Source organism: Parasteatoda tepidariorum, chromosome 7 (assembly GCF_982258835.1).
Source record: "Parasteatoda tepidariorum strain Cologne lab strain chromosome 7, Ptep-v5.0, whole genome shotgun sequence".
Classification (NCBI taxonomy): Eukaryota; Metazoa; Arthropoda; class Arachnida; order Araneae; family Theridiidae; genus Parasteatoda; species Parasteatoda tepidariorum.
The window spans coordinates 60,330,349-60,353,635 of record NC_141761.1 but is presented as its reverse complement, the minus strand read 5'-3'; the positions used below and the strand labels follow the sequence as shown (position 1 = coordinate 60,353,635).

Genomic DNA, 23,287 nt, shown 5'->3' with positions numbered 1-23,287 from the left:
TACCAAAAACTTTTTTTTAGAAAATTTGAAAAATATTTAGGTTTTCCGAAAGGGATCTAAAGTTTTATTTCCTGTAAGCATAAATATGAAACAAATTTTAGTTTTCTGGTTTAAAAATGTAAAATAACAGCGAAAAAAAAGATAATTTTTTATGTTTTACGGTATTTATAGGAAAACTAATTTTCAAAACAAATGCACATGGTTTCTAATTGCACTCCATTCTTCATGTTAAATTATTTAAAGGGTGGGTGTAATTAAAAATGCCATGTATAGATTCAAATGCACTGTAAAAAAGGATTTTTCAAAATATAGAAAAAATGTGCCAAAATAGCTCTGAAACAAATATAGTCGAATTTGAAAACCTATGTACTCATGAGTGACATGCTCAAAATTGAAACACCATATACTCATTTTTGAGTAAAATGGATCGTTAAAAAACGGTACATCATCAAATGCGACAACGTTAAACCTTTATTAGTTTATAGCGATCAAATATTAGAAGAGAAAATTTAATTAGATAAAAGTTTAGTGCACTTGCCTTCATTTCAAATTTATTTCACGAATAATGTCTTCAGATTTGTAACTTTGCTACCCTGACACCATCTTTAGTTTCAAATTACTACATCCATTTTAAATTTATTTCATATTTTTAAGCCTAAGCATTTGCATTTTAATATTATCAGAAGATCGGTTGCAGGCATGAATTTCCATTAATATTAAAAGCTTGTCCCGCCGCGAATATTTAATTCTTAATACATTGTCCTTTAAATCGATAATGTTTTATCTTTATATCCCTATATACAGAGAAGTATTAGCAATTTAAACAGCCAAGAAAATCGCAAACTAATCAGTGCACAATTTATACATTAGTGGTTCTTAAACTTCAATTTGACTGCTTATGGGGCTCGTATAGCCATTACCAAGGGCTTGCTATACAGTTTTGACACTAACCTTTAGTACCCAATCTATTCGCTTTTATTTTTAATAGATCTCTAATAAATATCCTGTATGGGCAAGATTTTCCGTATACGTTGTTACTTAATTAGTTTTTAACGCAATTAAACAATAATTTATTTTAATTTTTTTTCAACTGCAAGTACAAAATAATAAAATCAACGTAACTAACATTAAATTATCTCAATTTTTGCTCAACTGCAAGTATGAAATAACAAAATTAACGTAATTAAACAATAATCAATTTCAAATTTTTTTTCAACTGAAAGTACAAAGTAATAAAATTAACGTAATGTTTCTCAAGTACTATAAGAAGGTCAGCGTTAGATCAGCAAAAAAACATCACCTGTTTTTCGAAAGAAAAAAAAAGAGATGGTGGGAGTTTTCAGTGGTAAAATAGAAGTTTATACTGACTGTGATGCTCCTTATTTTTTTTATTCTTTAAAAATTACATGTCTATCTGAAAATCGTAGTTTTTTTTCTTCCTAATATTTTTTTTTCCTTCTTCTTCTTAGATTTGTTAATGTGTTTATGTTGAAAATTGGTGAAAATTCAATTGACGATAAATTTGCTGAGACCATTGAAAAAACAATTTAAACATGTATTGGCTTCAGGTACATAGGCTCCATTGAAATTGACAAACATGCATTGGCTCCATTTGAAATTGAAGCTCGTTAGCCAAGAAGGAATTAAAATTCAGATTGAAGATAAACTGAAATGACAATTCATTGGGCCGATAATATGCTGACAAATTCCTTATGCCTATAATATGGCAAAAAAGCTGTTCTTGCACTGTATAGGAAATGATTGCGAGGGAGAGAGCCGTGAATCAGGTTGTGGAACTCTAGCTAATCGGAACGAGATAAGAATTTCTATTAACATTTAGTTCTTTATGACGGTAAAAGGACAATAAATTTACCCTTTAATTGCAAATGATTGAGAATTCTAAGAATAGAACTCCAAGGAAAATTTGAATGCTCTATCTACATAGAAAATTACTGAACTTTCGATTTCTTAATTTAACCCTCACATGCACAAAAGCGAAAAACATAGTAAGAAATAAAATAAAAAATAAAACTGATCATTATGTCGATTGTTTGGGCTGCGGGAGCAGATTGTCATAAATGATGGAGGCTTGTAATGTACTCCGCAAAAAAAATAAGCAAATAAATTAAAAAACAAATAATTTTTTTAAATATATTTTTTATTTTAATACCGTCGTTTTTTTAATAAACCGTTATTTTATAACCGTCGACAGCAGTCACAAATTTTTCGGTTTACGACTACTAATGTTAAACTCTGTAGCCTTGTAATTTTGAATCCAATCCAGAAGACAAGGGAACTGTATGACAAAGTATTGGAACAAATTTGCCTTCGTGGAGGACGTTTTTGATGAAACTAACCCGCATTTGCGTTACATGGAGAGTAAGACCACCAGAGCCTCCCACGGTTAGCCTAACGTCAAAGGGACACTAACCCATGATCCGTCTACCATTGAGAATATTTTACGCCAGTACTGTGGTCGGTGCAAGCCGGATACAGAATTCGTATCGACCAACCATCGCTACGATTCGAACCCGGTTCACCTCATTGGAAGGCAAACGCTCTATCCCCTGAGCCATCGTGGCTTAAACAAATAAATTAATAAACAAATAAAGAAATAAATAAGGCAAATTTCATTGAAATTTTTGATTCGTAATTGCATAGATGCTTCATCCTAGATTTTACACACATTGTTCTATTAACGGTTTAACTCTGTTTCAAAAGTTATCTACAACTTACAACTGCCGGGAAACAAGAATAAGAAGAATAAGATTGTAACTTACGAATTGCGCCTCGACTTGGTTTCAACCTTCCGTGTCATAATGCTAGGATAATCACTCTTAAACTTAAGGTTCTTCAATCGCTCAAGCGGAGCAGATTAGAGAAAATTGCGTGCGTATGATAGCGTACGATGGAAGCGTGCCTTTCTGTGCATGTCTTGGAAAAAGAATCGTCTTAAAAAATTGTTGTTCGAAAAGTGAAAACGCATTTAAATAAAGATATGATACAAAATAATACAAAAATGTTGTTTAAAACAAATTAAATCAATATTTTCGGGTTGTAGAAAAATCCTTTTTTTAAACTTTCCAGCATAATGACTTTCATAGATAACAAATGGGACAATGAAGAAAAATTAGTAAAAAAATTGAAAAAACATTGAAAAAAATATGACAATCAAAGCTGACGTAATCAGGAGGAACCAGCTTTGAATTGAGATAATATAAAAAAATTTAAAAAGTTTAAAAAATGTAAAAATATAATATAAAATAATATAAAAAATTTAAAAAGTTTAAAAAATGTAAAAATATAATATAAAAAATTTAAAAAGTTTAAAAAATGTAAAAATAAAATATGCTTCTGTAATTTAAATCGTATTGTATAACAAATTCTACTACTTTTTCTTGTATTTTATGTATTCCTGGACATGAGCAAAACTTTTGGGGTACAGGGAAAACAAATTTTTGACTTTTGTCTTGCTTTCTTGACAAAAAAAGTTTTACATTTTATGACAATTCAAAGCTGGAACCCTCTGATGACGTCAGCTTTGATTGTCACATTTTTTTCAATGTTTTTTCAATGTTTTTTCAATTTTTTTACTAATTTTTCTTCATTGTCTCATTCGTTTAATTCCTCTTGGTTTCTCTGCTGCTAAGCGCATTTTTTCCATTTGGATGTTTTATTTTTAATTTTATTATTTTTAATTTTAATAAGTTTTTGCATTAATATTTTGATAGATAACTTTTCATAGATAACGACATTCTGCTTTAGAAAATATCCTTCTAGAATGTATTCACAAAGTTAGATTAATATTCTGGGTGTCATTAATCAAATTAGGTCATTATAATGTTTAGATTAAGCATGTCACATTTTGATCGAAATAAACATCTTTGCGAATTCTGTTCAAATAAACGGAAGGGAACATTAGAATAACAGAACATAACGGTCTCAATGTATTTTAGATTATATTCAAATATACAACAAGAGAGACATATTTAGAGCATGCATTTAACATTATAAAGATAAAAGTTTCTAATATTCAAACTTCAAAAAAAAATTTTATAACGATAAATTCTAAAATTTTCATTAGTTATTAACATATGCTCATACATCTTGTAATCATCATAATAAGATAATGCTCACAGTAAGATAGCAATTATAATAAGTGAAGATAATTATTAGAATCTATCGAAATTTCCCTCAACTAGTGTGCTGTCATAGATTGTCAAATGTGCCCAAAGAATTTTTAACAAATATTTAAATTAGAATATGGTGCTTGGCAGTATATTTTCAATTAGCATGGGAATTAATACTTTGTGAATTTTAAAATTACCTTGCTTGAATCTTTTAAACGTATTTTTTTCAGTTAAAAAGCAAATATTGATGATTTAAAACTTAATTTATTCCACAGAATTAAAACTGAACAATAGACTATTTAGAATTTGAGGCATATTTCCTGCTTTGTTTAAACAAAGATGAAGAAAATGACTGCTTTAGAGTATTTAACATTGTTTTTAATTCTAAGGAAATGAACTACAATGAATCAGTTGAAATTCGCAGCTTTTCACGTATTTCAGTTCACTACTATATGTTGCTACTTTTAATATTAAACATTCCATGATAAAATTACGTTCTTTAATTGTTAAAAATAAACTGTCTACTTCAGGAAAATGAATATAAAATTATAGTTACTCTTTTTAAAATGATAAATACATTGCCATTTATTTCCCATAAGTTATCATTTTCATCATACATTAAAAAATTTGAAAGGGATGTAAATTAATATTTTTTCATTTTATTAAGTCTTACTGTAGTACGATAAACAAACAGTTTTGTTTCTATTCCTTATTAAATATTAATTATAGTGATGTGGTTTACTCATCACCTTAATTATATTTGTCCCAAGTTCCTTTTCACATTAAAAATACACTCTTAGAAGGAAAGGAATAAATATGGAATGAATAATTTTCAAATTTTAAAAACTAAACCGAAATATTTTGTATCTAGTATTTAAAATAAACGAAATCAATTTCTGAGTGCCCATGAAAACTTAATATAAACAGAAACATTATTTTTATTCCATTATTTTGAGGTTTTATCAGGATTTTTATTTTGGCCAACACGATATAATTAAGTATATAAAGAAGAAATTGTCGAAGTTAATATTTTAATTTAAAATTATTTTCGTATCATTAATAAAATAAAATTAATTTGAACAAAATAACTACTGTATAAGTTAAGTGACAAGCATATGTATCTAGCTTAGAATGCCGAGACTTAAATCTCATTTATACACTACCGGTCAAAAGTTTGCGAAAATTTTGAAATCTACGAAAAAATGGTCTAAATTCAAATGTTTATAGAACTGCGAAAAATCAGTCAAATTGCATGCAAATTTGATATGTTCTAAAGTGAATCCTCTACATTTAGTTACATATGATCAAATTGCAATACTTTATTTTTTGCGATCTGAATCCAGCTTTTCATCATGGGTTGTTTCTATGGTGAAAAAAGTTGCTAAGTTTGAACACTTGCCAAACTTGCAAAAAAATTTTTTTGTACTTTCTGTTAATGGAAAATAGTTATTTGAACCGTTCTGTGTAAGCCCTCAAAATTTAAAATCGTTTCGATTTGTTTTGACAAAGTTATAGAATTTTGAAAAACATGTGTACTTTTCTCAATTTTTGAGCATTCCACATATGCAGACTTTTAGCCTATACTTCTTCTACCAAAGAGCTTTTTAATTTTAATGTTTTCGATATTTTCAAGTAATTAATATTGATTGTAAAACAAATACTCTTATTCATTATTGTAACTATTATTGTTTATATTTATTGTTTATATTTATTGCTTATATGTATTAGTTTTGTTGTGATATTTTTACTTTACATTAAATTAAAATAAAAAGTTATAACAATAATTACATAAATAATTCTACAAAAATAATATCAATAGTATAAAAAATTTGCAATTTTACTAAACTATTTTATTTACAACAGGTCAAATATTTAACATATTCTTATTCGTATTTTGTAATTAAATAAATTAACATTTAAATCTTAGATTCCTCGAACCATCCACCTTTTGCTTTTATTATAGCCTTACATATGCGTGGCATTCGATCGAACAAACCATTAACCACTTCAAGTGATATAGAGTTCCATTCCTGTTGTAAAATGTCCCATAACTGATTTCGATTCGAAATATCAGAGCATCGTTTGCAAGAACGAACAAATTTTCAATGAAATGTGACATTTATGAGATATTGTTTTAATTATATTCATAATAAATTCTTTGTAATTGCAATAATGAATAAGAATATTTGTTTTATAATCAATATTAATTAGTTGAAAATATAGAAAACATTAAAATTAAAAAGTTCTTTGGTAGAAGATGTATAGACCAAAAGACTGCATATGTGGAATGCTCAAAAATCGAGAAAAGTACACATGTTTTTCAAAAATCTATAACTTCGTCAAAACAAATCGAAACGATTTGAAATTTTGAGGGCTTACACAGAACGGTTCAAATAACTATTTTCCATTAACAGAAAGTACAAAAAAAATTTTTTGCAAGTTTGGCAGGTGTTCAAACTTAACAACTTTTTCCACCATAGAAACAACCCATGATGAAAAGCTGGATTCAGTTCGCAAAAAATAAAGTATTGCAATTTGATCATATGTAACTAAATGTAGAGGATTCACTTTAGAACATATCAAATTTGCATGCAATTTGACTGATTTTTCGCAGTTCTATGAACATTTGAATTTAGACCATTTTTTCGTAGATTTCAAAATTTTCGCAAACTTTTGACCGGTAGTGTATGTTAGTTCTTTCTCTCAAACTTCATACCAATTATCTTTTAGAAAGGACTTGATTAATTAATTAACTTAAGTTTCATTGTTTTTTTAGTTGGGATTAAGCTCATAAGAATATAGATAAAATAACATGAATAGATCACAAATAAAGATACAGAAAAGGACATACTACAGTTTTGGTTCTTTAAACAAGCTTCCCCATATTCTAAGCACGAAATTTCCGTTTAGACACTTATGAAGGATCTTGTTTATTAAGCCAAAACTATAGAATGCCCATTACTGTATATTTATTTGTGCTTTATTCACATTTAAAAAAAATTATTTTCATGCTTAATGCATAGAATATCCCATCCCTATTTTGATCAAGCTCATATTAAGATTAAAGACATAGATAAAGTTAAATGCCAAGAAGTTATTGTATGGATCAACAATGCAGTGGCAGTGAAATTATAAAATAAAATCTATAATAATATTTCATGAAAAACTTTTAGTAAAAAGAATTTATCATATAGTAATCTGATTCTACTATAATCGTATCTTTTTAAGAATAGCTTTTTTTTACATTGGCAATAAAACAATCTTGCGCTTTGTAACATTTTAGAAGCTACATGAACTATAAGATGAGAAATCTAGTTTATTTATTTGATTAAATTTTCAACATTCCCGGATAGAAGTGTAGGATTCAGGTCGTATGAAGAGCTATGTAAGTTAGTCATCGAAATTATTAAATACACTTTAATCTTAGTATGTTCAACTGTTTTTTGCAACTTTTTAACGTAACTGTTCGAAATTTGAATTTTTTTTTCATTTGTTATAAGATACTTTCGTGTTTTGCAATTTTTTATTTTATTTCATATTATTTTATACCCAGTGTTGGACAGCCGACCCAATTCTGAGGGACAATCAATGTTCAAATTTGTAGCCTTATAATTTTGTACCAAACCCAGAAGACAATGGAACTCTTAGCCAAGTATTTGTACAAATTAGCCTTCGTAGCATTTTTTGATGAAATTTTCCTGCATTTAAGTTACTTGGAGAGGAAAACCACGAAAACCTCGCATGGTTAGTCCAACAGCAAGAGGATTCAAACTCATGATCCGTCTACCACAGAGAATGTTTTATGGGAGTACTGTGGTGGGAGCTAGCGGGGAGCAGATTTCGTATCAACCAGCCACCGCTTGGACTCAAACCAGTGACAGCTCATTGTGAGGCAAAAGCTCTATTCTCTGAACCACCACGGCTCTGTTAAGCAACTTGCGTAAACTACAAAATTGAATCCTAGCAATATTTTAACAATCCTTAGCAATATTTTATCCTATAATAATCCTTAACAATATACTTTATCAATATTTCTAACAATAACAATCCTTTCAGTATTTTTTGATATAAGCATAAGATAAAATCTTGGCTCATTAAGAAATATGTAAACTAGCCAGTAGGTGCTAAATGCATTTTAACTGGTCAAAAACTTTTTCTCCCTTACTGGATTAAATCTTATATATTTTCTGATTGATATGCAATATTTAAAAATTATAGCTTAACAAGATTGGTTTCAGCAAATGATTAATACTTTTCAGCAAATGATTAATTTTATTATCTGGTGTAGGGGTGGTTAATAGCTCCTTCTCACAATATGATTGTAGGTTCTGTAACTTTTGCATAATCATTTTAATACTTTTTAAAAAGAAATTCTACTTCATAAATTTAATGTTAAACTATTAAAATTTAAAAATTAATGTATAAAGTGTTTTCTATATACAAGTCACTTTTGTTTTTGTGAATAAAACTGTGAATTATCTTCTTTTATCATGGTTTATGTACACTCTTAGACAAATTCGATATAGACGGAAAAATTACCAAATAAATAGTTTAAAAACCGTATATATTTTGACTTTTATAACCAGAATTATAGGTTTTTTTTTCTTTTAGTTTTTTTTTTGAACCTGAAAGGTCATTTTCATACAGTTCGGTAATTTTACCCGAAGTTTTTACTCCTCAAAATATCGTTGGAAAGGTTTTATCTCGATATTTGCTTTGGTGTATATCTTTAGCTTCAATAGTTTTGTATTAAAGCATAATAAAACAAGAATTTTGTGCAAAACCAAGACGCAATTTACAAGCCAGATTTGATAAAGAAATACCAAATCAAATTTAGATGCCAATTTCTTAGATATTTAATCAGATCTTAGAGTCCTTCCTATTGAGTTAGCACAGTTAAATTGTTCCAATGAATGCATGCTTGTCTACTTAGAAAGATTTTGTAAGTTTTAATAAGCTAACATAGGCTATTAATTAAATTGCGATGGGCATTTCTCAATTAAAATTTCCTTAATTCAGATATCTTTTTCCAATTATTTTACACGCATGCTGAAATGATCCGTATAAATTTTCTTAACAGAAGTGCACAGAATCATGAAAATAAGGTAAACTACGCATCCGTGCGACCTTTTTACTACCGTAGTAACATATTCACGCTGAGCACCTTTTTATGACATAAACATCGAGGTGAGAGTCTGGAACATCCCTTACTTGATCATGATTACGACGAATGCGTGATATAACCGCAATACGCAAGTATGTCACTTTCGTGAATAGTAGTACTTCATTTTTAGGATTTGCACGAATAGAGAAAGCTCCACAAAATAAACAAATAATTTTTGAACAGTATGGCGACTTCCCTCTCTGCACGTGTTCCGTCGATTGAATTCTTTTTGAACGGTTTCTTTCCCGGTTATTTGTAACCGGGAGACCTAGTAAAAGTGTGTGAAAAGGGGTAAAATAAAAGGAAGACCTTTCCCTTTCAATATCATCAGATTGAAGGGAAAAAAGGTGAAATTAAATAAAAAAAGAAAAAAAAAACAGTGATACGAATAGTTTTTTTTCCTAATGCACGCCCCAGTAACCGCAGGAAATTCATTTGATAATGATTTTTAAATGGGATTTTTAAATAGTGATTTTGAAAAAAAGATTTCTTCTGTATGAAAGTGTTAATGATGAATTGCATGAATTATTTAATTTTGTTTCATATTAGTCTGTTGAATTTAGATAAATGATTTTCATAAATTTTTGATAGTTGATTTATGATAGTTAAGTAGCACAGAATCGTTAAGAGTTGAATGTGTTACTAATACATTTTTTTTCTATTTCTCAGTAGGTAAAATTGTTAATTTAAGCGTATCTAAAGCGTAACTACATAAAGAAAGCAATTCTGGTAAAATTTCTGTACTGTATTATAATGGTATTTTTGATTAGAAAAATTGTAATACTGATAAATAAAGCCACCATATACGGTATTTTAACCATTTATTTGGTGATTTCTCCATTTATACGGTAATGGTTTACCAGAAAATCTGGTTTTCAAATATATTGTACTTATTGCCGAACATTTAGTAAAAAATGCTAAACTGAAAAATAAATTTTACCGGATAAATGGTTTTTATACCATGTTCTAAGGTATGATAAAATAATTAAATTTTACAGCATTTTCTGAATTATATCAAATATTGTAAAAATAAATTTATTGTTAATTTTACCAAAATCACTACCAAAGCGCATTACTAAAAACTACCGAGCTTTTTTGTATTTGCATAGAGTCAGAAAACACGTTAAATTTTATCATATTCTGATAGTTTTGACCATACTTTTTTTTCTAGTTTAGGATCCTGAAATTTAAAAAGATATGATAAATGGTAACCAGTTTACATCGTTTTGGAAATGTTAAAGGCTACTGAAGTTGAAAAATATAGTTATAACAGCCTAAATATTGGTGTTAAGTTGATATATATATTACTTGTCACAATCATACGATATTGTAGTTCAACTTGTACGGAAAAAGTGAATTTGATCTGTGGTCTGGTTCAATTTTGAACCAATATTTCGTGGAGAGTAAAAATGTCACCAACAGAAAATATTCCATATTCCTTACTTTAGAACAGGAGATTTTCAAACTCTTATTTATAAAACATTTTTCATAGTGCTCCAAAAAAAAGTAGGACATTACAGTGCCTGATTTATTATGAGGCCATAGAGACCTAGGCTTGAGGCCTCACATCTGGGGTCCCACTAAATGGTACAAATGTTTTTTTTTGTGTACATTTCCTCAAGAATTGTCAATTTGAATTATGAGTTCTACATTATTTTCTAGAATTATGAGTTCTATATTATTTGATTTATATATTATCTTTGATATTTCAGTTATTATTATTTGAGTCAGTTCAGAATTATGAGTTCTATATTATTTGATTTATATATTATCTTTGATATTTCAGTTTGAACAAGATTTTAAATATTGAACGAAAAATTCAAACTAAGATTATTCTCTGTGAATATTTCAGATTAGGAAGTTATAGTTTATGGGTGTCCCTGGAGTGTTGCATTTATACAAATGCTTGATCTTAACCAATTCGGATGAGGAAATTTCAAATCTGAAATTAGTTTCGCTACTAAAACTACAAATTTTTTTTAAAATGACATGTGTTGTCTATTTTTTGTCTTAATGTACATGTTTAAAAACGTTATATATAATAGCAGGTGGTCTTACATGTTGAGTCAAACTTATAGAGAAGTTAGAGCACAACCTCAGGATTAAAATTGCATAGAAAAACATGTCCAGATATGCTGTCATACGACGCTAGGAGTGCTTCCCCTTTCATGAACTGTTTCTTCCTGTGATAGCAAATTGCGCTGATGGTTTTCTAAAATCTAGTAAACTGCGCTTCTAAAATCTTATCCACCCCTGAGAAGGTTGGTAAACTGCGCTGAAAGCAATCATTTTGACAATCCCTCCTCATTTATCAGGCAGTAAACCATTTTCTAATAAGATCGGTGTCTCGCCAACAATGTTCGCCAAAAGTAAAGATGTAATGGTAAGAATAAGTCAATTAGTGTTCTCCCATTTTTCTCGTCAATGAAGCAATTTTCAATTAATTGTACTTTTTTTTATTTAATATAATTTTTTATATTTCCCTAATTTAAAAAAAATACTATACTTAAACTATAAAAGAATTTTTTGTTTATTTTGGGTGACAAAGAGTTTGAAATTTACGATTAACTTGAACCCCCATCGGTTAAATTTCGTGTATAACCAAGTGTATACATTTGCCAGGCATACCCTAACTTTTCGTTTTAAGCTTAAGTGCCAGAGCCCGGTATACATTTTCCCGATATATCTTACACTAATTTTTTTTAGGTTAAATGCCACTGCCCGGGATTACCTACGCTGATGCTCTTTTAAGGTTAAGGAACACTGCCCGTATATATTTGTCCAGTATACCGAACACTGATTTTCCATGCATAATACATAAATATAATACTTCAAAAAATATATTATATTCTAGTTGAAAATCTAATTCTTACACTAATGTCTCAAATTTCTTTCAATCATAAAATGGCACAATATGTTTTGATATATTATTGTTGGCCAGGTGGAAGCTTTTTAAAGCTAAAATATTGTTTGGTTATTATAAATTGCACGCTCAAATGTTGATGAGAAAAACTTGAAGCGTATTCTGTTAGGAATGGGGGTTATAATCGACGCAATTACTGAGCTCAGTTCATCACTGCCCGTTTCTTTGTGTATTTCTGAATGGGTGACAATAGGAAAGCGCCCCACACCGTGTATGACTACATTTCCGGGCATTGGTTCCAATGCAAGTTGAATTCAGATAATATGCCATAATTCCTCTATAAGTTTGTCGCAGCATTAACGTGCCCCCCTGTTATACCTAACGTTTTCAAACCTGTACATTTCGACAAAATATAGAATAAAATTTAATTCAAAATAAATGTCAGGAATACGAAAGTATCTAAAATCTGCTTAAAAAATCTCATGCAACAGAAAAACAAATTGTTGCCCAGTGTATTTTATTGGAATATTTTGCATTTTAACTCTTGCAGTTATCCCTCAAAATGCTTTATAGTATTCTCTTGAACCTTTTCACGGCATTTTTTGAAACTTTTGTAGTTTCCCCTAATACAGTATCGCATTAAACCTTTTGATATTATTTCATGAAACTTTTTTATTATCTTCTATCAAGCTTTATCTGTTGTAAAATGACGGGGGGGGGCATAAAATATTATATATCAATATAAATTTCGCTTATAACGATTTCTATGGTAATTGTTTAACATAATCCCATTGAAGTGATTCCCAAATAATCTATAATCCTAATAACAAAAGATTCATGGAAAAATGTGCTCAAAAAATAGCTTTAAATAGGAAAATAAGCCCCTTTAAATCAGCGGAACCAAAGTGTCATTAACCGCTTAGTTTTAACTAACCAAAGAGCGTAAAGCTTTCTACCTTACGACGCGTAATGGCCGCTTTATGTATATCCACAGCCTATCAGTTGGGAATTTTTTCGTCTGGGTCATGACAGATATTTTATGCAGCGAAGCATGCTTCCTACAGACATAATGCTTCGGTTATGGCTACTTTGGAGACCTATTAAAATGTCATCTCGGGCACGTGATCTGCTATGAAAATGAAGCAGTCAAATAGATGGAGATCTTCTTTTTTTTGTATTACTTTCGGTAGTGAGGACTTAACTTAATCCTACTATATCGATGTGATTTTATCATGTGTAAAGAAGCTTACATATTAATGGAAATGAATAAAGAGGGCGGTCTGGCAATTTTGATTAAATTATTTTTACTTATGGAAACATATATATTGTAAATGCTTTATAATTCACTTTACATGGGACTGCTGAAGATATTTCTGAAATAAAAAATTCCTTAACTTGAATTTCTTCAAGTTTTTTGAATGCTCTAAAAAGGTTAACTAATATCTAGTAACGAATTTTAAAATTTCTATTAAGTTTGATGTATATGTTACGGTCAATGTTATTGTCAATGCATGAAATTTGAGATTCTATATAATGCGTAAAACCAAATAACAGAATATGAAATGTTTATAATTCCACATATTGCCTAGATACTCATTAGAAGGACTAACAACAAAACGGGCAAAATAAGGAAAAATTAATGTTTGACACTTGTAGAATGACAATATTAAAACCTACAAGCATTATATACAATTAGTAAATAAGGTATGAAAAGTCTTTCACGTTTTATTTATACTTTCATACTTTATTATTATACTTTCATGCTTTCTTTCCTCTCAACACAATGACTGACTATTGAATGTCAGCATTTTCGTAAATTGTCGCTAACATATATCAACAACACTAAAAACCGCACTTCAGGAATTAAGTTTTATTTCTTATATTTTCAAATTTAATCCACTAACTTCTATTTATTAAATCTTGAAGAACTTTTAATTTACAGATTTGTCTTTATTTTCTTACATATCATCCATTACATGATTGTCAAAACTTTCGATATATTTTTGTAGACGTTATGACAGTTTATCTATGCCCATGTCGTACCAGTTACTCACCATGTCCCAACCATATTTTCCTGCTCACCAAAGAGCTGAATCACCTTCTACTCTAATCAAATATTCTAATATTCGAGAAAAGGTTATAGTAGTTATTTGGCGCCAAGTCCAAATGTGTGCGATGATGTATCAGTGAAAATGTTGTAGAAGAGCGTTGATTTGATGTGTGCTACATAGAGAATTCTTACGTTGTTAATTAGTATCCTTAGTTTTCAGGTTCGAAATACCTTTTTGAGTTTTCAGTATTTCACAGTATCTGTCAGTCCTGTATTCTGGTACCAGCAGACAAAAAGGTAACCTACTCAAACTCTAAAATATTCATCTCATAGGACGAGGTGAAAAATGAAGTTTGGAGCTCTCTTACATACATGTCGGATAGCTGTTTGAACATACTGTTACATAATCTACAAAATAGATCCCCCGATTTGGCTATTATGTGACAATAAGAGACAAACAGTTGTATTTCAAAGTGATATAAATAACACACAGAATAAGTGGTATTTAATTTCCTATTAAAATAGGTAATCTCTCTTTTGCGATTTTCGGCGTATAAATCGAAGCAAATACAATACAAAGTTCAAGACTAAATATTATGTGTTTGATTTTATAGCAGATGTGGAACAACCGATCTATATTGGGTTGGAAGTTACCGATGTTAAAATCCACAATCCTGTAGCTTTGAACCCACCCCAAAAGAAGAATCTAATGAATCAAGCACAAATACTAGAGAACTTTTAAAATGAAACCTACTCATTTTTCGATACTTAGAGAAGGAAAAATTGAAAGAATTTTAATGTTTGCCCAATAGCAAGAGAACTCTAGCATATTATCTGTCTATCTTGAAGAATGTTGCACGTTAGCGGTGTTAGTACATTAGTTGGAACAAATCGTCTCACCATATTTGAAATTTGCACTAGGTTTAACTATTAAGGAAGTCAGTGCTTTAACATTTTAACAAATCTAGTCATTTTTTATGTTAACTATTAATAATTTGAACGTTCTTAAATGAATGGTGTCCCCTTGCCATCAAGTTAACCGTGTGGGTTTTTCGTGGTTTTTTTCTCAATGTTTTGCAAATGCGGGTTAGTTCCATCAAAAAGTCCTCCACGATGGCGAATTTCTTCCAATAGTTGATCAAGGAGTTTGCTTGACTTCTGGATAAGGTTCAAAATTACAAGACTACGTAGTTAAACTTTAGTAGCCGTAAATCCAAAGTTGGGAATTTGAATCCTCCTGCTGCCAGGTTGACATGGGAAGGATTCAGCTCTATGTAGCGTAAATGGGGATTTATAGTTCCAACAAAAAGCTATCCAAGAAGGCTGGTTTGTCCCAATGCTTGATTGAGGTGTTTCTTTGTCTTCTGGGTTCAGTTTAAGATTAGAAGGCTACGAATTTGAACATTGATAGTTGCAATCTCAGAATTGATTCGGCTGTTCAATGTCGGTTATCAAATAATACTACTTCTTAAGCCATAGCGGCTAAAGGAATGGAGCATTTTCCTCCCCAATGAGGTGATCCAGGTTTGAAACCCAACGATGGCTGGTCGATTCAGATTCTGCACCCGGCTCCTCCTCGACCACAGTGCTGACGTAATATACATCTTTATTGGCAGACAGATCATGGCTTAGAGTCAGGCCGATCGTAGAGGCATTTAGTAGTTTTCCTATCCATCTAAAGCAAATGCGGGCTCGTTCCATCAAAACGCCCTCCACGAAGACTAGTTTTTTTTCGAATGCTTGATCCAGGAGTACCTTAGTCTTTTGGGTTATGTTCAAAATAATTTAAGGCTACGGAGTCATCCCTTGATAGTGATCCCTTGAAACATAACATAATATGGCCTGTTATACATAATATGGCCTGTAAACTATTAAGAAATACTAATCGATACTTTCATCTACTGAAAACTGTTACCTTTAATGGCATGGCAAAACAGATTAATATCGTGCAGTTAAATAAGACAAAAGTAAGATTTTCTCGAAAAACCTTAATGTTTTCAACTATATCACTTATCACCCACTAAGCTCTACAATTATGCAAAAGTTTTCTTTCTTTTTTTTTTCAATGGATGGCACTTGGGATGTATTGTCCCATTGGCCGTTTAGTGCCAGAACTGCTACTCTCTTCTCGTTACCCAGTGGGCACCTGTGGCTAAGCCACGGCGATAGAGCAGCGTCGCCCACGTCACACAACCACAAACCCGTTTATAGGGCGGATCACATTCACACTATCACACAAAGGAGCAAGGACATAGAACACAGTGAGAAAGAAACATCCATGCCCTGAGCGGGATTCGAACCCGAAACCATCGGCTCCGCAGTCAGGCACACTCGGCCACCTGGTCGGCGTTATAAACAAATTTACAAACAATTAAACTTTTCCATTGTTTTGAACAGAACTCAATTAAATGTCTCTGTCTCAATTTTTCGAACCAATACTAATTTTTTAGACAATCTCTATGAATATTTCTAAACTGTAATAAACTTAAAAGCAAAATTTTCGAGTGATATTATGTACTTATTTTTAAAATTTATTATTAATAATTAAAAAAATTTGGCCTTTAAAAAAAAATTAAAATGCAAATAAATTTTTTCCTGTACAAATGAAATAATAATATTTCAGAAATACGCTATGCTGTCGCCTCCTCATTCTGTAACGAATTACGCTTTGTGTTGAGGAAAATTATTCTCCATAAAACCGTATAGCATTCCAGTAACGGTTTTCATTCATTTATTGTCTACATAAATTTCACAATTCAGATTTACACATTTATTTCTCCACTCGACGTTATTTTGAATGCGAAATAATAATTCGTTTTGAATATTAGATTATGCGGTATGACGAAATATTGTTTTTGCTCTGAAGAATTCAGACGCAGGTAATATTTTGCAAGGATTTTCTAAATATTAAAGTGCATTCGTATTCAAAGAATTTCCATAGAAAGTTCAAGGTATTTTAGCGTTGTTTTTCTCTAAATATTTTTTGCTGAAAAAAATGTAATGTAGAGATTTTTTTTATTCTTACTGGATCATTTTTGAAATAAAATTTTTTTTTGCGTATTTTTTTCTAAAGTGCATTTTCAAAAATTGCGAGATTCAAAAATAAAAAAAGTTTTAGGGAAACTATAAAAGGAAAAAAATGCATTTCAATTCTATAAAATTGAATGAAAAAATTGAAATGTGGACATCCCAAAACTGCAGCCTTTAAACTGGATGGAATGACAGCTTGTGGAAATAAAATGATTAGCCACGTTTTCAAAATCTTCATCAGAGTATTAAAGAGCATTTTTAGTAAATAAATAAATAAAAGAAAAAACTCTCAATGATTCTTGTATAGGCTGTAAGTTGGTTCTCTCTATTATGCACTGAGAAAAAGTATGGTTTAAATAACTAAAATATGGTAATATTTACCGCATTCCTGGCTTTATGGGACCACCAAAAAAGCTCTGTAATTTTAACCGAAGCTCTTTGGTAATAATTTTGATAAAATTAACAATTAAATATAGTTGAATAATATGAGATTAAGTTTGGTAAATGTGGTAACATTTGGTTATTTTTATCATATCTTAGAGCATGGCATAAAAACCGTTAAGTTTACTTTACAGTCTTTTATTTTTTACTAAACGGATGGTAATAAGAACTATAATTTTGAAAACTAGAATTTCCGGTAAATCGCTACCACATGAACTGTAAAAAGTACAAAATAAATGGTTAAAATAGCATATATTTTGGTTTTATTGACCAGAACTATGTTTTCTTTTGTGCCATAAATGCCATTATCCATAATGCCATAAATGCCATTTTGTGCCATAAATGCCATTATAAATGCCATTAATTTTACCAGAGTTTTTTCTCCCCGTGTGATATTTACTTGTTTGAATTGTGGAAAATCTCAAAGTACCTACCTAGATATAATACCAGGGAACTCTTAGATGCAAAAATGTCACCTTTGAAAATGTGAATTATTACTTTATTTTTCTAAACCTTTTAAATAATATTAAATGACATTCTGGATGTTAGGACGTGTTTTTTTCATGTAATTTGGAATAAAGTTGATAATTTTGTAACATTTATTATTATTTAATTACCTGCAATTTAATTACTAAAGACGTAATTAAATAATAATATAATGAAAATGCATTTTGTTTGCAATAATTAATCAATTTTCGCTACTAATTTGGTAACAACGATAAATCACTACATATGGATTAAATTACGATGATTTTGATTAATTTACCAGTAGTTAGTTGCAACGACATCGTGTAAGTAACTATCGACGAGGCATTTATGAGAATATAATAATATACTTTTAAGATATTTATCTACAACAATCGATTTATAATTCTCGGAACAGCGCATGCTCACGGTAACAGAATGATAACTTACTCATAACGATGGCAACGTATTATGAAGAATTTGTAAAATTTAGGACTATTGATTGCAACAAATAAAATTCTTAATATTTAAAAATAAAACATTTTAGCACACACTGTAAAAGCTCTGGACAAAATTACAATATAAAATACCGATACAATTTATGCAGCTTTCGTAAACTATTATGTTTATCATAATATTTATTTAATTAGTGCAATTTATTGATTTTACTATAATTATCACTGTAAAAATTATGGTATATCAGAAATTTTGTTCCGTAACATCTTCCAAAAAAATGGATTCCATGGTAAAAATAACCGGCGTCCTGATCGCTGGTACTTTTTACCTAATTTGATCCGGAATTTTTACTGTGCATGCAATATGCTTAATGCATAATTTTAAGATTTAAACATATTAGATGTATTACATTTATTGTAATAAATTTACCATTATGATATATAACATCTAGACAGATTGGTTAATATTTGCGATTTTATTTGTTCAGCTTGTCATTTTGCAAGAAAGCTGATATGATAAAATTACACTAACTGAATATGGATGTTACTTTTAATGTTCAATTAGCTATTTTTCATAATAGATGTTAAAAGGATTAATTTGAAGAGAATGAGATAAAAACATTCTCGAGACTAATCAAATAGTATCAAAAATTTAAAAAAAAACTAGTTAATATTTCAATTTTTTTTTAACTTAGCACATTTTATCATAGGAACAAATTATTTTATTATTATGAATTATAAGATTTTATTATTTATTCTAAATTATTTGTTAGCTTTAAAACAACGTACAAAACGCTTGAAGTAATTGGCATTATTATATCTGGACGAATAATCAATAGTTATTGATAGTAAATAAACATTTTAATCTACAAATACTCGAGTATAATTTTTTTAAACAATGTTTTGTGCGATAAATTTCAAAAAAATTAATTAGAAATTACTAAAATAAATCTTTTTTAGAATTTTTTTTGCCTTTTATATAACACTTTAAAAACTCATAATGTTTAGAAACGTGATGAATAATTTCGTATTCGCTTCAAATCAAATAAAATAGTGAAATTAATAAGCTAATGAGCCATTTTTTCCTTGAGTCTGGCTTAAAAAAAAGATTACTGACTTAATAGAGAATAGTGTCTTGAAAATTAAGAATTCGGTTTAGAAAATAAAGAATACTGATTTGAAGATAAAATACTGGCTTAACGTAGGAAAAAAAAATTCGCAAATTTACAGTACTTTATGGTAACGATATTTAATCAAAATTTTGACAATAAAAGTCTAAATCTATGGTATTTAAACCATCTATTCGTTAACTTTTCGGTTCATATAGTAACGGCTTACCGCATATTCAAGTTTTTTAAAATTGTAGCTCTTATTACCTCACATTTAGTAACAAATACACAACAAAAAAGTAAGTTTTACCGAATAAATGATTTTCATACCATGCTCTAAGTTATCTTGATAAAATTAGCAAATTTATCGCATATTATAAAACCATGTTTCATTGTTAATTTTACCAAAATGCTTCGCTAAAGCGAAGAGATATTACTTGATTACAAACTTCATTCGCTTCAAAAATATATAAATAGGAAAAAAAAATTGTCGACATGTTTTAACTCTAAAACAGGTGCCTATTTTCATGACTTAATAGACGTGAAAGAGAAAAAAAAAAGAGTGTTTTGAAATATAAAACGTAAAGTATATAATGATAACGGGAAAAAGTGATAATGGAAAAAAATTGAGAGGCGAAAACTGGGAAAACTCCAGTAGCCGAGAGAGAAAGAAAGCAGAAAAACATACAGAACAGGAAAAACCACAGTGATCAAAAAAGGCAAATCAGGGTAGAATGCATTTCCACTGATTTTGAGGAACTTATGTCGTTAACAAGGGAATCAGCATTCGTATGAATAAAATCCAGAATTTATATGAATATGATTCTAGGACAGCAAGATGAACTGATGTGACTGGAATGTAAATAATTTTGGCATTGTCGAAATTGAATTTATGCTTAAAATTTCTCAAAAACTTGATAATGGACATATCTATCGCGTTCCTTCTAAATGTGCTAATATTTTTTGCCTATTTATATATTTTTCACAGAATGATGTTTTTAATCAAGTAAATATTCTTTCTGTTTTATTTATTACTAGCCGCCAAAGGCGGCCAGCTGTCCGCCACGCTAAAGGTTTTCACAAATAAAGTTTTTTTAAAACGTAGCAGAAAATCTGAAGATTAGTGGACAATTAAAGTGTTCCTGTCCTGCAATTTTGTCTTCATATCCAGTTCTGCTGCAGATGTGTTATAGCTCTTGAGGATGTCTAAAGATGTAACTTAGCTATGGTAACCCAAGGCCTATGGTAACCTAACCTATAATATAACTATCAGGTGGAGACTTGTTTTTTTTTTTTTGTTTTTTTTTTTAAAAAAAGGCCTCAAAAATTGTAAAAGGATACAAAAGTTGCTTACGAAATCATCATTGGCCAATAGCTAAAAACCTCTTCTAATCTTCTTTGACGTTTCTCTGATACTTCTTGGGTTCTAGAATTGCTTGTCGAAATTCGGTCATGTTCCATCCTTCTTTGACGTTCCACAGACGTTTCTTGGGCCCTTCTTCTTCTTCTTTGAGAATCTCTTAATATCTTTTTCTTTGACAAAATACAAAGTTTTTTGGAAGGCGGTTCTGCCATGTCAGTAATCGGGTTTTTAAGAAGTCAACGAATACTTTAGAACAACAATTACTATGAAAGCAAATCATGAAACTTCAATATTAAAATCTAAGTGCTTACCTGCAAACTGAAACTTTCTGAAAATAACTAATTACATTTAATAAAAACTGTTAAAATAAAGAATAGAAAAACCAAAGAGATCCAAGGTAAGTGTGATCGTTCCTTCAAAAGCAATTAAATTCCTATTTTATATATTATATAGCTACAACGCTTAAGAAGAAAAAAACTGAAATGCTAAATACATGAAAAGAACACGAAAACGAATTAATTTTTTATGTTATCAATTTCTATTTCTATATAATTTTTTATGGTATCAATTTCTATTTCTATATCGCTGCAAAAATTATCGTCTTCGCTTAAGAAAAAAAATAGAGCGTGGAAAGAAGAAAAACTTATTTTAACAATTATGAACAGCGACAAATATATCAAAGCGAAGCTTTCTATTTACGTATCGAATATGTTGCCACATTTTTAATACAAAAGTTAAACTTTTCTCCACTTTGATAAATGTAAACTAATGCGAACCTTACAAATAAATTATTAATTCCATCGTATATTATTAGTTTAAGTTGTCGAAAATTAATATTTCAATTGTAAGGTTCGCATTAGCATACATTTATAAAGAGTGGAAAAAAGTATATGAATTTTTTAATAGTTTTTTGAATATGGCTCTTTGAAGACGAAAAAGAATAGATTTTCTTACAAAATGACTGATAACTAAAAAACCAATCCAATTTTTTGAAAAAGAAAAAAAATACTTCTTCATTATGTCAAAACAAAATTATGTGCCGAGTTTCGTGCCTGGGTGAGGCTTCTGGGGCGATATATTGTGATTACAGACAGACACACAGCCGCGTTTGTTATTATGTATAGATGTATAGATTATATTTGCTGAATTAAAATAATAAACTAATAGAAAACATAATTTGCACTTTTTCGTCGCAAACAGGAAAATTACTTTTTAGTAGGACTCGAAAATTGAAGAAAAAAAAGGCTTCATAATCAACCAGATGTTGAATACGTGCGTTTGTTGATGAGATTTAAAAAGACGCCAAGCTTAAAAATAATTTGTGTTATGTTCATATAGAAGCAAAAATTTTCTGTCTGCATAGTATTAGTTATAGAACTGTTTCTTAAACTGACCGCAATCAGTAGCAGATAAAAAAAATTTCTTATTATTTTGTTAATCTGAAGATTTTAAATAGTGTACTTATAAATAGTTTACATAAAGAAACGCATTCATTAATCTACTCAACGCGTATATAAGTATGAACCCAATATTGAAATGGTGCAATGAAATAAGGCGGAAAACGATTTCTGAAAATCTTTCTAAGATAATCTTTCTTTCTAAGATTCGTGACTAAACTTATGAATACAATGCTTTTCTTGGTAAAACACAAATTTAAAGCAGGTGCGAAAAATAGATCAATAAAACCATACCCACATAATATTTTAGATGGATCGTGATACTAAAATGTATTTCCAGATAAACATTTTTTCCCGCTATTCTGAAAGTTTTATTAACATGAAAGTAAAGAGATTGTTTTTTTGAATTGTAATGTAACGTAACTTTCTTTGCATATAAACTGCTTGATTAAAAATTAAATGAGTATTTTGAAATATCCTCTTTTTAAGTTGAATACACTTTGATATGGGAACGTGTGAAAGTTAGACTAGTTTTACTTTTGCACTAGTTTTAAGTTAGGATAAAATATTCTATATTTAGTAATTATTTCTGCTATATTTAGTATTGATAGCAAAATTTAATTTAAATTCCATTACTTACATTTACCAATAATACTTTAAAACTCCTTTTTTTAAAAAAATTTCTTTGAAAATATTTTTTAATGATAAAAATTTTGAAATATTTCTTTTTAAAAATATTTACAATATAATTATTAATTTCTTTGAACAGAATACTTTTATCATATTCAATTAAGAAATATAACATTTCCATTACAAAGAT

General features: G+C 29.4%; 1 protein-coding gene across 2 annotated transcripts in view; it reads left to right on the top strand.

Moving 5' to 3' along the window:
• The window catches only part of LOC107448788 (uncharacterized), a 153,670-nt gene that overhangs the window by 56,087 nt on the left and 74,296 nt on the right, over positions 1-23,287 (top strand). The window lies entirely within an intron of this gene.